At 40.5% G+C, this 18,215-nt stretch overlaps 1 non-coding gene across 1 annotated transcript; it reads left to right on the forward strand.

Moving 5' to 3' along the window:
* Positions 1 to 1,223: 1,223 nt before the first annotated feature.
* Positions 1,224 to 1,328, forward strand: LOC125386826. Its single transcript, XR_007227265.1, has one exon. It is a non-coding gene; the product is annotated as a U6atac minor spliceosomal RNA (small nuclear RNA).
* Positions 1,329 to 18,215: the final 16,887 nt, after the last annotated feature.

The raw sequence follows: 18,215 nt of genomic DNA on the forward strand, positions 1-18,215 counted from the left end.
ATGAAGGGCTACTCTACAAGATCAAAAAGATCCTACCCCATCCATACTACTCCATCTTAAAATCCTACCTAACCAACAGACAATTCATAGTTAAATGCCTAGGCGCCTCTTCCGCAACATTCCCAATAGAATCCGGCATACCCCAAGGTAGTGTCCTCGGACCCCTACTGTTCTCCATCTACACTGCCGACTTACCTACATCAAACGAGGTAACAATAGCAACATTTGCCGACGACACAGCACTATTAGATACCCACGCAGACCCGGCAATTGCCTCATCCACTCTCCAGCGAAGTCTCGACACCATGGAAAAGTGGTTCCAAAAATGGGGCTTCAAAATAAACGAAAAAAAATCCTCTCATGTAACCTTCACGCTCCGAAAACAAACCTGTCCCCAGGTCACCATTAACAACACAATAATCCCAAGCAAGGACTCCGTAAAATACCTGGGCATGACCCTGGACAGGAGGCTAACTTGGAAAAAACATATCTCAGAGAAATCAAAGCAATTAAAGGAAAAACTAAGAAAACTCTATTGGCTCACGGGCCGACGCTCCAAACTAAACATACAGAACAAAATAACCCTCTACAAGGCCGTAACAAAACCTGTCTGGACCTACGGAATCCAACTATGGGGAACAGCAAGTAATTCCAACATTGAAATACTCCAACGCTTCCAATCGAAAACGCTAAGATTCCTATTAAATGCACCCTGGTATGTTACCAACGAAACAATCCACCGTGACCTCAAGATACCTACAGTCAAAGATGAAATACACAAATTCAGAAGCAGATATAACACAAGAGTCAACAACCACCACAACCCACTAGTCACCCAACTACTGGACACGACGGACCAGATCCGCAGACTAAAAAGAAAATACCCTCTAGATTAAATCCTTAGTTTCTACTAGAACCAACAATATAAAATTATTATAATCCATGTCATTGTATCACGCCAAACTAAGTTACTGAAAATTCTCAACGAGAATTGATTGTAAATATTCTAATAAATAATAAAAAAAAAAAAAAAATTTTAAGAACGAAATGATAGCACACTCTGTTAATATGTTTAGAAATTAGTAGTTCAGGATTTATCAACGAGTAAATATTACAGTATAATATTATATAAATTTGTAATTATGTGGGACGTGGAAAAAAATTAAATGAGTCTGTAGAAAAGCCAATTCTTGAACTAAAATAGCAACAGTTATCAGTAGCAAGTGTAATATGAAAGAAGAGACGTTTATCACTCCCGTAGACAAGGATGGAACATATATAAATGGTAAGGCACTATCACCTTTCGGCGACACTTACCAGATCTTTTTGGAGGGAGATTAGACCCCTCCTCAGTTGTGAAAGCGATGTTGAGGGGGCAACAAGAGTTCCTCGCAGTCCGCTCATATTGCGAAGACGTAAAGCTCGTAAAGGAACGAACAGAGCAGGAGAGGGTGAGAGGCAGAGTTCCGCGCCGAAGAACGACCCTGCGCCGCCCTAGGTGATCATAGGGGCCGACACGCCAAGGAGGGATAGCGTTGAGAGGGATGATCCCTCCTAATGCCCGAACTAACCAAGGAACGACTCCCTCAGACAGGAGAAGACACAAGAGTGCTCCCGCAGTATTTCGAAAGAGGTTCCGGGGTATTCCAGCTGAGCGTCAGGTGGTCCACCGTGGAGATTTAGTAAGTAAAGTCCGACACTACCCCACCGCTGACCAGAAGAATCGAGGGGAGGGTGTCCATGAGGATTTCCCTAGTAACAAAAATATCGGAAGTAGTAAGATGAAGTCGTAAAGTAATACACAATTTCTTTAAAAATATTGAAGATTATGGTAGAAGGAAAAGTACTGGACTAAAAAATCTAATGTTAGTGCGAGTGTTTCAAGTGTTCTTCGAGTTCTACTATCCTGCAAAAATATCAAGCGGCTAAAATTGAAAAAGAAACCTTTGTTAACAACGAAACATAAAGTAGAACGTTTACGCTTTGCAAAAGAATGAATGCATGGGAAAAAGAAATGGAGAAGGGTACTATTTTCAAACGAAAAATATTTAACTTGGATGGTCCTGATGAGTTCCAATATTATTTTCATGACACAAGAAAAGAGACAATGTCAGCAATGCGACGACAAATGGGAGGAAAGAGCGTGATGGTTTGGGTCGGCATCGGTTATTTTGGCAAGACAAGTATCAAGTTCATCGATGGGAGAATGAATAGTGTTCGATACATAAATTTAATCGAAGAACAAATAAATAATCACGCAGAACGCATTTCTGGAACTGATTACATCTTTCAAAAAGATAATGTATCTGTACACACATCAAGATTGGTTCAATCATACTTTAATGAAAATAATATATCTATTTTGCCGTGGCCCGCACGCTCCTCGGACCTGAATATTATTGAAAATTGCTGGGCAGAACTTGTTCGCGGCGTATATGCGAATGGAAAGCAGTATCAACATGTACAAGAATTAAAAAATGCAATTGTACGCGAATGGGATACGTTAAGTCAAAATTATATCCAGAATCTATATAAATCGATGGCAAATCGTACAATAGAAGTAATAGAAAACAAAGGAGGATGTACCCGTTATTAAATAAGTGTATATATTTGATAAGTAATTATTGTTAGTTCCAATTTATATTGATTATTATTTTCTTATTGTAAATGTGCTATCATTTTGTTCATAAAATAAATAAAACAATTTTTTTTTGTTACACATTAAACCTCATAATATTTTTAACTATTTTCAACGAACCGCATATTCTGAGCTCATAATGTTTTGATATTATACGTTACAGACGAAAAATTTGACACGCGTCATTGAGAAATTAAAGATAACACACTTGGGCTATATTTTTACCGAGGAGTGTATATATATCTTTTATTTTTATATATTACATTTATACTATATGTTATTTATTATATATATTTTCAATCTTGCCGACCCATGCGTTCTTTGAAGTTTTTGATAATCCTTGTGATTATTAGTACAAGGGTCGCAAAGAGATCAGGTAGAAATCAAAGAGAAAAGTACTCCTACGCATGTTGCCAGAAGATTTTTAAAAAATGTTCAAAACAGTTGGTCGATGTAATTGTTAATAATGATATGGCCTATTGGGAACCAGCCAGTCAACCGCCAGACGCAAGGGAAGTGAAGAGGTTCTACGAGGATTTGTGGGGTAGAACTGGACCTGCAAATCCCATAATGCCAGGAAGCAGAGCCTCCGAGTTGTCACTATGCGATTATTTTTTGCCGATCGCCGTCGAGGAAATAGGTGACAGAATCAAAAGAATTAGGAATAAAACAGCGGCAGACGGGTTACTAAAGCAACATCTCCAAATACCTGGCCTGCCCATAATAATTGCTAAATTGTTTAGTATATTATGGTATGATTCCTATTTTCCAACCACATGGAAGGAAGATGTGATCACATTAATACCTAAAACTAATAAAGATGGAAATAAAGTGGAAAATTGGCTATTCTCGGCCGAATTTTCTCATCTGTCCTCGTCGGTAGGTTAAGAGGGGTTATCGCTTAAAACTTAAAGCAAAAAGCTTCATCCGAGAGCGGATGTAAAATAAACATCGAACTATTAAACGCGCCCTTAAATTACAGCAAGAAAAATAAGGGGGAGGATATACGTAATTATGGATATCTCCAAGGCTTTTGATACAATACTCCACTCGGCGATAAGACCTTGCCTGGCGAGAAAAGGCGTTCCGACCCCTATGATCGAAATGATAGAAGCAATGTATAAAGGGTAGAAAACCACAATAAGAGCAAAAGACGATTCAGGTTCCTGTGCTGGCCTTCGCTGATGAATATCGTCTTGCTTTGTAAAGACGAGGGGGAGGCACAGTGCCAAATGGACGTGCTCCATGAATACCTGAAAAGCCTGGCTATGAATATATCCGGTGAGAATAGTCAAGCGTTTTAGGTGGTAGCTAAAAAGGACACCTGGTTGATAAAGGACCCGGAAGTCAAGATCGATAATGCAAAAATATCTGCAATAGACCCGGAAGAGTCCTTCAGGTACTTAGGTGCTAAAATGGGGCCATGGAAGGGCGTCCATTGTGGCATAGTAGTGCCCAAGATTCTGAGCATGGTGAGAAGAGTAAGGAAGCTCTTCTTAAAACTATGCCAGAAGATCGAATTGTTAACCAAATACATCTTCCCCCGATTTATCTATAATTTGCTGATCAATCCATTTAGTGACGGTGTTTTGAAGTTATTGGATAGCGACGCCAGACAAGAAATCAAAGCTGTTCTTCATTTGATGCCATCGGTTTCTTTTACGCTCTAAAGGCAAATGGAGATTCGAATATATAGTGAAGCTCGGTACCCTAAGGAGTGCAATCAAAATAAAGAGTTCAACAGATCCGGCGGCGGCTAGCTTGATCGGTACAGACACAGATTAAAATTAAAGAAGATCGCAAACCTCCTAAGAATCAATTAGCCGGTCACTAATGAACTATATTGAAATGCCAGCAAAAGACTAAAAAGGGAACATATTAAGCAATGAGCCGAATTAAGAGGTCAGACCAGAGACTTCACTGACCACTGACTTCGCTAAGGAAAAGATGAGCAACGCGTAGTTAAAAGAGTACAATTTATTAAAGCCATCCCTCTTCATCAATGCCTTGCGGATCCGGACTAACACCTTTGGCACTTGCCATGTCTAACCAGAAACCCTAGGACATGTTATAGGGTTATGTCAATTCACTAAAGGTCTCCGGATCAAGATGCACGATGAAGTGAAAACGCTCCTCCCCAACAAATTAAGAGAAATGAACGAGGTATATGTCGAGCTCACAGTGAAAGTTGGAGATAATCTGTATAAACTGGACTTCATAGTGAAAAATAAGGAATGGATTCTCGTGATCGACAGAGAACAGAGATTATCTCCAGAAAGTGGAAAAGGAGAAGGACGACAAATACCAAGCGTGTCTAAACGAACTAAGGACTAAGTATGGCTTCGAGGAGGGTGTGATCCTACCGGTGGTGCTGGGAGGCAGAGGGACAATTACTGCTAAGACAAAGGAAATTTTATACGAATTGGGCTAGGACAATAGCGAAATAAAAACGATAATTATGAATGTACTAAAAAGCTCCATAGAGATGTGCAATATATTTTTAGATGGATGATTCCATTATTGTTATTTATGATTTATATATGATATTGTAGTATCGCGGAAAATTTAGGGATACATTTTTTTCTGATACTATTTATTATTTGTAATTTATTTACAATAAATTAGTTATACAGATATTAATGAGACAGAGAACGATGATTGTTTAATATGGAACTAAATGTAATAGTCTTACTCTAATTCGAACACTCTCGCAACTGGACAACGCCAACAACTCAATCTCTCAGCTACGCTAGTAACTCACGCAACTCGACAACGCTAACAACTCTTCTCCTCGACTCCTCGATTAACTCTGAACTCTCGACTCACTCCCATTCTCGATCAATCGTCCAACGCTTCTCGACCAATAGCAACTTTTTTTTAGATTCAAACCGTCCTGCTAACGCTCCGAAAGAACTAGGTGACTTTAGTCACATAGGCCTTTTTTTCCTATGTAAGCTAACGACCGAAAGACAGGCGACATTGTTTTGGTCAGTTTCTAACCACGCTTTTTCCTCACGATACTACGATATATATGTCGGAGATGAGGGGACATCGGGGCCTTTCTTTTGGAATTCTTGAGAAGATCCCCAATACTTTAATCTAGACTACTTATTATAGCAGTACTTAAATAATAAGACTTAGAAATAGTTATGATTCAATCTTGTTATGTTTGCCTGAGATTTGTGACGGTAGGCTTGGACTCGAGGTGACATAACTGGTCTCCGAACGTAGCCACGGTCACGGGATGAACATTTTTACCTAACAGAGAAGTGCCAGTATTGTGGGACATTGCATTAACAATCAATGCCCGAGCAGGAGCAATGTCGGCTCTACGCAGGTCTACCTAGCAAAGGCGGCTAGAATTTTGTTGATATCCCCGGGTAATATGCAACGAACAAACGCGATCGTAAGGAGAGGAAAATTTCCATCAGCCTTTTATTCTTGCGATCACCTTGGAGAGTTGGCACATGGTTTTTAGGTGCATTATTATACCAGTAAATATAATCTACAACAACGATGGCTAGACCGAATGAAGATTCGTTACACGCCCTTGTAATCTTGAACCGATAATTGTACCGTGCTTTCGGCGCGCTAGTGTATACCACGAACACAAGCAAATAAACAGTTATTGTTAAACAATACCGAGTGATTCTTCTATACCTATCACGCACATCACCTCATTATTAATAAATAAAACGTCTTTTTTTAAAATTATCACTAAAAAAATAACAATAACGTTAACGGTACAGGGTAATCATATCTATTGAGCACATTTTTTGCAAATATACTGAATATTGTTTGTGCATTTTCCGCATACGATCTTTTCGCAATATAAACAATAATTATTACTTCTATTTTTTTTTGCAATAATCCACTTAGCAACTTTTTCGCACTTCTGACGTTGAAGGTGACAGAAATGAAGTGTCTGATCGTTGGCAAATGTTGTCCTTGTTTTCTCCAGTTAATTCCTCGGCTAAACAAAAAATGAATTCCTTTCTGGATATTTTCGATCTGGTACACTCTTTATATAGTATCCACGCGTTTATCGCTGCTAAATCCAAAATATTGAAAAAGACTTGAAGGGGCCATCGGAAACTCCTTACTTTCACGCTATATTTGCGTGCCATTTGATCAACACCATACTTTGTTTTATTGTAAAAAGCAATGGTTTCTAGAACACGTTTATAATTATCTTCTATTCGTACACCTGTATGTTTGGTGCTTAGAAGGAGGACTTTTACTTTAGGTTTACTTTCATACACAGTAAGTGTGCAGTTTTCTGATTTATATAAATTTGACGAAAACAATGTCATCTTGTCCTTTTTTCCCTCGAGCATCGAGTTTCATCTTTCCCCATATAAGGGAAACCATTCAAAATATATTTTGTTTGGACGTCAACTGCTAACCAAATCTTAATGCCAAACTTATGAGGCTTATTCGGTATATATTGCGTAAATCTGCATCGGGCTTTCGTTGGAAATAATTGTTCATCTATTGAGATATTTTCATATGGCTTGTAACAGGCCTGGTTATTACTTATAAATCTGTTCCATATTTCGGACATCAGTGCAAATTTATCTGTTTGTAATCTTTCGGAGGCTTTTAATGATCTCGCTTCATATGCGCCCCGGGCATATAGAATTCCTAGGAAACTACGCAACTCAGCAACTGTGATTGTCCAGTCTTTTTTCAAAACTCGATGCGCCTCGGTTTCAGTGCAATCGTTTATGTGTTCTATTATGTGTCTGTCAATTATCAATTCGAAAGCACTAGTTACATAACCTGACATATTTCTTTTAGCATAGCCAGTAGGCCCTGCGATATCCTTGAATATCATACGAGCGAGCGTCCTACCCCTAGATCCGCCTGCTTCCAGTTTTATGTACTGTGTTCCGTCAATTGCAATTTCAATTTCACCTATTACATTTTGGGATATGCTTGGAATGCTCGTCCTTTCATCCTCGGAGTCAGAACTAAAAAGAATACGCATCTTTTTCTTGTTACAACACACTTTCAACAAGTGCTCCTCTTCACTATCCGAAGATCCTTCTATCTCTCCACTTTCAATGTATTCAAAGCTTTCATAGTCAGCTTCGCTTTGGCCTAATTCATACTGATCTTCTTCGGAGGTATCCTCAGAACAATCTTCATTGATGTTGACAATTTTGTACAATATCTTATTATATTTCTTGGATTGACTCATGATTGCTAGAAAAGGAGGATTGTTCAAAATAAGAAAATATTGTGCCCAAATTCAATTATCCTATAGTAAATACTTACAAAAAGTGGGGATAATAATGGGAAATGTCTACAATAACTGAAACTTTTGCACACTATCTTTGAAAAACGGATTGTTTATGAAATCAGCTAAGCCGTCAATTTGAGGGGTCTCGTAGAGATAGATATACTACATAGAGATTTCAAAAATTAGAAAGCCTAGGAAAAAATAATTTTGTGCATAAATTCTTTAAATGAAATGATTAATTTACGATGCAAAATGGTTAAAATTAATGCTACGTTTTTTGAGATATTTCATTTCGAAGTTCGAAATCCGTCAAATTGGCGGTTCCCGTAAAACTAGCGTTAATGTTATTGTCATTTTTTTTAGTGATAAATTTTTTTTAGTGATAATTAAAAAAAGAGACTTTTTATTTATTAATAATTTATTTAAATGTGAAGCCTAATATGTGTTCCTTTCAGACTTAATTTGAATAAATCGATTTTTTAAAGAAAAATCCGCATTTTCGTTTACCCGTTAATTTGACGGGTCCTCGTAGAGATAGATATATACGATACGCCCGTAAACCTAGTGTTAATAGTTATAAATAAGCGTAGCCACTTAGAGTTCAGTTCAGTTGTCAGGTAGAAGTCAGCTTTGAGTTTAAAACTCAGCCAATTTCCAATTGAGGTTTAGTCGCTTTTAGTTCGGCAAAGAATTGACTGAGAAACAATTGTTAACGAATGATATAATCAGTCTTTGAATAATTATAACATTTAGTAAAGTGCGATCGACAGTACATGTAAGTAAAGTGAGAGTCTCAGTCATTGTAATATTCTCTTCTTCAACAATCTCGGACTTGTAGCACATTTGCCATTCAAATAAAACCTTCCGTTGACTTTCATTGTCAACAATCAAGAATTACTATTATATATGTAGTATCTTAATGGGTCTTAGAGGAAAGGACAAGTAATGATGTTTTGATTTAATAAATAATATTCGAAGCAACGAAATGATTACAATGCTGTCGTACGTCTTATTTTCATACGCGGCTTTCGACTTACCGATTCACACTCTCCGGCTTCTACACTCGCTCGCTCTCGCTTCTCAACTCACACTGCACACATTTTGCATCCGTCCTCTCCGGCTTCTCAACTAACACTCCCTTTAGCGTCTCTTTGTCTTCTCCCGTCGTTCGAGACACGTGTCCCGAAACGCCCGTGGCCAGTGTCACGCAGGCCCTTTCCACGAAACTATCCACTTAAAAAGAAGACCGACGACACATTGATGTACCCGAGGATGCCGCGGCTCTCGCGGCATTGTTTATGGTTCGGCCGATATCTTAGGCCTTTTGTCCACGATACTACATTCGGCCATCCTGCAATAACATCTGCCCTCAGATGTGGTCTTCAATTTCGCTATCGTCGGATGCGTCGTCTCCGGCGTTGAGGACCCAAGACTTCATGAAGTCGGCGGTCGTCGACGTGTGCGTAGGCCCCTCATGCTCCCCCACCTTCTCCACCATGTATCGGTCATTCCACATTGTTCGCAATACCCGGTACGGACCTAAAAATTTTCCCCCGAATTTTAAACCTGGGCCAAATTGGGTTCTCTTAATGGCCACCAAATCTCCCCTTAGGTACTGCTTCGCACTCTTCCGTCTTTTGTTGAAATTCCTTCTGTTTTCTTCTTGCGTCGCAGCGATCTTCCTTTTTGCGTCCTCACGTAACTCACGACGCTGTTTTTCGAAATTCACGCCCCACTCTTCGTCGATTAATCTTTTGATTACACACACATCGGCCTGACTGCACGTTGCGGCATCTAAAATCTTACGGACTTCAATGCCCTTGTTCTGTGCGCTTCTCAAACGTGCAATCAGCCCGTCCTCACACTCAACCTCACACACAGCACCCGGCAGTGGATTTCTACTCGGGGTATCCGCATACTCCATATTTTTGTCAGGCCTTTGACATACCTGACACTTAAAATCGCCTTCGTTTTTTCGCAACTACACCAAGTCATCTATTTCTCTTTTCTCAGACGGCGCCAGTCTTCGCGTTCTTCGTAATACGGGTTTGTCACTTTTCAAATCGACGTTCGCGGTTATCCCGACGTCCCGCTTTTTCTCCGATTTATACCCGCTAACGATATCGCGAATCGCTTCACGATAATGCGGTTCCTGCACGCGCGATGAATCTATTTTGTCACTCTGCTCTATATTGACCCTCGATATATTCGGCGCGTCTTTGAAATCGTCAGTCTGTTCGTCAAGTCGTAGAAAGGTCACCTCGCCTCGTTTAACCTGCAACTCTATCTGATCTAAAAAATCAGTGCCTAACAATAGACTGTGTTTTCCTAATACTTTATTTGAGACAACATGCGCAGTAACCGAAAATTCATGTCCGTCGGCCGTCATTACCTTCGTGAATTCACCCCAGGTCTCATTGTCAGCGGAACCAAACCCTTTAATCTTATATCTACAACCGCCTAGAGGTGGTGAACCTAACCTCGCATACACGTCTGATCGCATAAACGTGAGATCACTGCCCGTATCCACTAACGATGTAATCTTACAGTCATCTATCGACACTTCTTTCACGTACTCCTTCTTTTCGGGTCTCGAGATGACGTAAGTCTCCTTTGGTCGTGCAGTACACTTCGCCGCAACATGTCCAAATTCGTTGCAGCTAAAGCACTTCACACCTTTCTCTTTCTTTGGACACGTAACACTTAAGTGATCGTCACCGCCGCAATTGAAGCACCTTTTGGTATCACTGCTCGTTTGTCCCGACTGATTCCGCATTGCTGACCGTTTCGCTTTATCGTCCTTGCGTTCCCCAGATTTTGTTTTCGCCCTCATGTCACTTTTCATCGCTTCATACTGCTTGAAGCGTTCCTTCAACTGCTGCATATTCCTGGCCCCGTATAGTATGGCTTTATTCGTGACCTCATCGGCAATACCTTGGATAATATAGTCGATTACCGACTGTGTATCGACTCTTCCTTGTCCCGCAATCTCACGCATATTATACATATATTGAAGCAGACTCTCGTTTGTTCTTTTCGTTCTATGTGCTAATTCCTGATGTACCTCCCGGTCACTCACTATGTCTTCGAATTCATCTACCAACGCCTTTTTAAACTTCGCCCAGGACTTCGTGCATCGTTCTTGGCGTGCGAAAGCTTGAGCAGAGCCTGTGATAAGCTTCCTAGCGAAAACCACCATGCGGATGTCCGACCAGCCACACACTTCCACCATTTCCTCGAAATCTCTTATCCATTGGCTTACATTCGGTAGGTCACCTCCAATGAATTTTTCTAACGAGTCTTTTACGTCTTCAAACGTTAACACCGTACACTTAGGCTCGTCTTGCCTTCGTCGTCTTACCACTGGAGTCACCCGAACTCCGCCGTCTTGACTACCGAGATCGTGATTCCCTGGACCGTTGCCGTCTAAACGGTCCCCAATCACGCCCATCTCATCGTCGTCGTCTTCTTCTCGTGCACCGTGTTCCCCCTCTAAGCGTACCGCAGCCAGCAATCGCGCTACCAGCTCGCGCTTTCTACCCGCTAATCTCAGCCGTCGTCTTCTCAGCTCGTCTTTCAACTCAGGTATTTGCATCTGAGCCACCTGCTCGTCAGTCAAAACTGCTTCACCTGCATTGTAGTCACTCATCGTTCCGAAATATCACTTTCACTTGTCACTCAGCGCTCTAGATCCCGGACGAGCCCCCAAAATTATGTAGTATCTTAATGGGTCTTAGAGTGCTGAAGTGGTCACCACTTCTAGGAAAACTCCACATCTGCTGTTTTTAGCTTTCTCAAGCGCTGAAGCCATCGACAGCATATAGACAAAATAACAGCAGGGAGGCAGACCATAAACAGTAGACAGGCGACGTTGGCTTCGGGGTTGTCAGTCATAAAGTAACACTGCTAGCGTGCTGATCTGGACCAGCTTAAATTGTATTCCTGTATTCCACTATCAAATTAAATATATAGTTTGTATCTTACACTTTATCCACGCGTTTTTCTCTCCTTATATACCGAATAACCTCAACAGGTTATAGGCCCAGGGCTGTAAAGTGTAAGATAGCAACGCGAAGTGAATAAATTGTCAAAGTATTGTGCTTAGTAAAGTAAGTGATAGTGCTATAATGGAATCAGCAAGTGCGAAGATCGAGATGTTACGTGGCGAAGAAAACTGGCTCCAGTGGCGTTTTGTCATGCGTACACTTTTGGAGGAAGATGACGACCTGATCAACGTGTGTGAAGGGAATCTGTGTCATCCAGGTAACAGTGCGGAGAAAGAAATCGCCCGTAAAAGATTTTTGAAGGCAGATCGGCTAGCGAGAAAATTAATTGTGACCTCAGTAGGAAGGAAACCGTTGGATCTTCTTTTATGTTGCACAACAGCACATGAAATGTGGAAAAAGTTAAATACAGTATATGACATGAAGTCGGATGAAAATCTAAGTATGGTCCAGAAGCAGTTCTTCAATTTTAAATGGGAAGAATCTGAAAATGTATCTTACAACTTATCAAAGTTGGAATTGATAGCGGCGAAGATGAAAGCTCTTGGGAGTGAAATTGGCGAGAAAATGCTGATAACACGGTGAAGATAGAAATCGGCGATGGTACGTTCATGGATGCGTACGGCAAAGGAAAGATCAAGGTAGAGACTTTTGTGGACGGCAAATGGGTAGCATGTACAATGAACGATGTCTTGCATGTACCAGGTATGCAAAGAAATCTATTTTCCATTAGATCCGTTGCAAGAAGAGGTATAGATTTCTGTATTCTAAGGGAAGGGAAAAACTGCATGTTTTTACAAAATCAGAAAATAATAGCAAGGGGTTCTGTTATTGGAAATTTATATAAGGTCGACATGAGAGTTATCATACCGTCAGTTTGTAATCTTAGCAATAGAGCAGAGTCAAACGCGGACACACTGCAGTTATGGCACGAACGGCTGTCATTAAAACAGCAGACACGTTAAGGAATTTTTAAAGAATTCGAATATAAAAGTTGTAGAAGATAGTAACTTTTTCCGTGAAGGTTGCGCGTACGGGAAATACCATAGATCGAAGTTTCACGAGAAAACCAAGCGTGCGACTAAACCTCGAAAAATTATTTATACGGATGTATGTGGACCTATGGAAGTCGAATCATTAGGCAAGATATTGTATTTTCTTGCGTTTAAAGATGATTTTTCCAAATTCACAAAGATTTACCTCTTACGACATAAGTCAGAAGTAATCGAAAAGTTAAAAACTTTTTGCCTAGAAGTCGAAAATCAATTCAATGATAAGATCAAAGAAATTCATAGTGATGGAGGGAAAGAATTCAAAAATAAAGAAGTTAAAGAATTTTTAAGAAGTCAGGGAATTAAGCATACGATTAACGTCCCATACACTCCTGAACAGAATGGCGTCGCAGAAAGAGAAAATAGAACAATAGTAGAAGCAGGACGGTCGATGTTATTGTCACGACCGGCATACTTCAAATCCGATGGACCGATGATGGAGATAGAGATGTGGCGGCCTTGGTGACAATGTATATCGCCGAAGTGCCTAATGAGTCATCTGTATCCCAACGGTCCTTCCACCGAATGTCCTAGAAGGGTGACAACGGTCACGTACGCCTACAGGGTAGTGGGGATATTGAGGGATGACAAACAAAGAAGAAACAGATGTTACCGAAAGTCAAATTGTAAGAGCTTCAGTCTTGGAAAGTCACGGCTGGAGCTCAGAACAGAATCGCAGTCAGTGTAAATTCAGAATACAAGAAATCAATTCTCTGTTTTTTTCTGTTGTTACCTTAATTTTTTCTTTTCGTTCGAGCCTCCTGCTTTTTATTTTACGTGACATTTTTGGCGATTACTGCCATGATAGTGAAAAGTGTTTGTTCGGAAACCAAAAGACATTCATCATCTACGGAAGATAGAATTATTTGGGACTACGGTCATCCGTAACAACGAAGTAACTATCACGAACCGAGTGAAGTGACAAAGGAAGGTAAACTGGATTCCTTCGTACGTTACCGTGAAAGACAATCTAGCTTCAGTTGCCAAGACTCATCTTCGTCCGAAAGCAGGAAGATGTCTGAGACAAACGAATCTCAAACTTCTACCTCAACGGATCCAACGTTGCGAACAATATTGGATAGCATTCAAAAACAGCAAGAGAGTCTTGCCCGTTTACAAGAGGATATGTTACGTTTGTCTATGCAAAGTGACGAAACAAATAGATACTGGGTAACAAAATTCGGAAGTATTAGGAGAACCGTCGCAGAGCTACGGACTGGGTTCGGATTCCTTGCGACCGATGATTCTGGTTCCATCATTACCGAAAGCAACGAAAGTAAATCGACGGCGATTAATCGCACCGGGAGTACGGTTAGGGCACGCGAACCGACCGGGTTAACGATTCCAGGCATCCCACCTGCGCACATCGACACCGAACAACCCGAGGTTGAAGAAAGAGGCTATTTTCCACCCGCTCTTTCCACTCTACGAGTTAAGGATGCAATACGTTGTATTCCAATGCTCAACGGAGACGATGACGTAGGTGTGGAAGAATTCATCAAAGAAGTGAGCAGTATGAGAGACCGTTGCATGGAGCAAGATTTATTGCTAAAAGCAATAAAGGTAGAAAAAGTCGTAGGAAAAGCAGCTCAAAGTATCCGCAATATCTCCATTGAGTGCTACAGTGATCTGTACAACGCACTGAGGAACAATGTGGCAGCTCAAATAACTTCGGAAGAATATCGGGAACAATTAAAAGAGTTGAGACAGGGACGGGAAGAATCAATGCAGAGTTTTAATATTCGGTTCAGAAGAATACTCAACCGTTTACTGTACGCAGTAACCAACGAGTATCCACAACCACTTCTACGCAAGCTAATGATCGAAGAAACTACAAAGAAGATTGTCCGTGTGTACCTAAAGGGACTCAGGCGCGACATAGGCCGAACATTATTAATCATTGAACCCGTGAATCTTGAAGAAGCTGAAAAGAAAGAAGCCGACTTAGAACGCTACTCACGAGAAGAACGGCAAGCCAATTGGTCAAGTAGTCGCTTGCCTTCCGCTAGTAATCGCCTCAACAATCAATCAATGCAGGTAAGACGATGTAATACACTATCTAGATCGCCTAACGCACCAGTAGCTCAGAAACCTACCACCGAATAGAGAATAGGCCACCCGCTGAACGCGCGCAAATGAAGTGTTTCAAATGCGGAAAGCTGGGACAAATGGCCAACAAATGCCAAAATTTTCTACAACCGAGCCAGCACGATCGACCACCCGCAAGAATTCAAGCAGTCCAGGAAAGGGACGAAACACGAGAAGTAACATCGAACCAGAGTATAGACGAACCGCGCGAAACGACGCGAGTCAACATCACCACAGGAAGATTACTCACAATACCTTTGTCAACCCGAACCACAGAGCGAGTATTTCTGGTCGACACAGGAGCAGGGATAAACCTAGTGAAACGTAACAAAACTGTCAACGCGATACAAATAGGACCTAGACAAAAATTTTCTATGGGACGAGACAAATACGAAACGAACGAATACGTAACGAAACGAATTTTTGGACAAGACCACATCTTTCTCATAGTACCGGACAACTTCCCAATCATCGAAGACGGAATCATTGGGCTACCATGTTTAGAGAAGTATAATTATTCAATATCCAATGACAGAATCCGACTAAATGACAAAACCATTTTATTTCAGAAACCAATACAATCAACTCCTGGAGAAAACAGAGTTCAAACAATCTATCTGGAAGGCAAACCAACTAAAGTATGTTTTATCAACACTGGTGAGCAAAACATTGAAATTTCTAATAATATTCAAAATTCTCATGATGTTTCCAACGTATCAAAACTAAAAAGCCTAGTGAGAACAGATCACATTGAAAAGCCAATCCGCGAATCCATAGAAAAGATTATTCTCCACTACGTTGACATCTTTAATTTAGAAACCGACCTTTTGCCCTGTACTAATTTAACCCAGCGCACAATTTCATTAACCAAAGATAAAATCATTAACACACGATCGTATAGACCACCAGAATGTCATCAAGACGAAATTTCGCGACAAATAGGAGACATGTTAAAGAAAAATATCATAGAAGAATCCGATTCCCCTTATAACTCTCCGGTATGGGTAGTTCCGAAAAAATTAGACGCCTCAGGAAAACAGAAATGGAGGATAGTCATTGATTTTAGGTAACTAAATGAACTCACGGAACAAGACGCTTATCCTTTACCTGACATAGACGACATTTTGACACAACTAGGAAACGCGAAATTCTTTTCGGCGCTTGATTTATCCTCAGGATTTCATCAAATTCCAATGAACGAGAAATCCAAAAAATATACCGCTTTCTCGACACCGCAAGGCCACTTTCAGTTCAACCGAATGCCATTCGGTCTTAAAAACGCACCCGCTACTTTTCAAAGATTAATGGACAGAGCCTTAACTGGACTTCTAGGAAAATATTGCTTTGTTTATTTGGACGACATAGTGATATTCGGGAAAACGATTCAAGAACGTAATGAAAACCTCGCGATAGTATTTCAGAGACTCAGAGAATTAGGACTTAAATTGCAACCGGATAAGTGCGAATTCGTAAAACCGGAACTAGAATACTTAGGCCACGTAGCTTCAGCCGAAGGAGTTAAACCAAACTCCAAGAAATTAGACGCTGTAAAAAACTTTCGATTACCCCGCAATGCCACGGACGTTAAATCATTCTTAGGTTTAGCAGGTTATTACCGCAAATTTATTCGGAATTTTTCTAAAATCGCGAAAAGCCTTACAGACTTAACAAAAAAGGACACACCATTCCATTGGACTGACAAACACCAGACTAGATTTGATACTTTAAAGGACAAACTCTGTAATTCCCCAATACTAGCTTATCCGGACTTTAACAAAACCTTTACCCTAACCACCGACGCAAGTAACGAAGGACTAGGAGCAATACTGTCACAAGACGGTCATCCTTGCTGTTACATTTCAAGGACACTAAACCCACCCGAACGAAACTATACCACGACAGAAAAGGAACTCTTGGCCATCGTATGAGCCGTGAAAAGACTTAGGCAATACTTGTTAGGACGACGTTTCATTATTCGAACCGACCACCAAGCCCTTAAGTGGCTACACAATTGCAAAGACCCCTCTAGTCGACTGATTCGTTGGAGACTTAGACTCGAAGAATACAACTATGAAATCGAATACACAAAGGGTAAAGATAATACAGCTGCAGACGCCTTATCTAGGGTTCACGCGGTAACTCGCAACGAAATAGTTAATCTCGACCTATTAATTGACCACACTAATTCATTCAACGAATGGAAGAACAACAACGAGAACCCGAAACTCTTAGAAATTAAACCGAATGATCAAACATTTTACCAATTAACTCGAAAAGATTTAGGAGAATACGACGAGACACTTTGGATCAGAGAATTTTACAAAATTCTTAAAAATACAACAAAAATCGGCATAGGAAATAACGATTTCACTGAATTAGAGAAAACACAGATTAAACTCATGCTAATATATTTTAACGACACATACAAGGATATTACTTATGCGCCCAACCCCATCTTAAAACTAGACGAAAGCGAAATACTACAAGCAATAAAGGAAAACCATAACGACACCGTAGGACATTTAGGGATACAGAGAACGTATCAACGGATTAAGGATAAGTTCAAAATCCCCGGCCTTTCTGAAAGAGTAGAAAACTTCGTGAAGACATGCGACACATGTCAAAAGGAGAAACTAACAACAAAGAGTCCCCACAGATCTCAGACACACCACTTCACCCTAACGACAAAATCGCTATGGACATCATAGGACCGATGACGAAAACCAAACGCGGAAATCAATATATACTTTCAATTCACGACGAACATACGAAATATCTGATCCTTGTTCCCCTCAAAACGCAACGAACTGAATCTATAATTAACGCGCTTATTGGGCACTATATTTACATATTTTCGGCACCAAAGACGATTCTGACAGACCAAGGACAAAATTTTGTTAGCGATTTAATGACGAAATTTGAAGAGGCCTTTAAAATCAAACACGTCAAAACAACTTCATTTCACCCACAGAGTAACGGATCCCTCGAAAGAACACATGCCTCGGTTAAAGATTTAATGCGTACTGCGTTACACGACAATGACAAAGAATGGGACGAAGTACGCCTACGGGGGAGTGGGGATATTGAGGGATGACAAACAAAGAAGAAACAGATCCCACCGAAAGCCAAATTATAAGAGCTTCAGTCTTGGAAAGTCACGGCTGGAGCTCAGAACCAAATCGCAGTCA

The sequence above is a fragment of the Bombus terrestris genome, chromosome 17, assembly GCF_910591885.1.
Source record: "Bombus terrestris chromosome 17, iyBomTerr1.2, whole genome shotgun sequence".
Taxonomy (NCBI): Eukaryota; Metazoa; Arthropoda; class Insecta; order Hymenoptera; family Apidae; genus Bombus; species Bombus terrestris.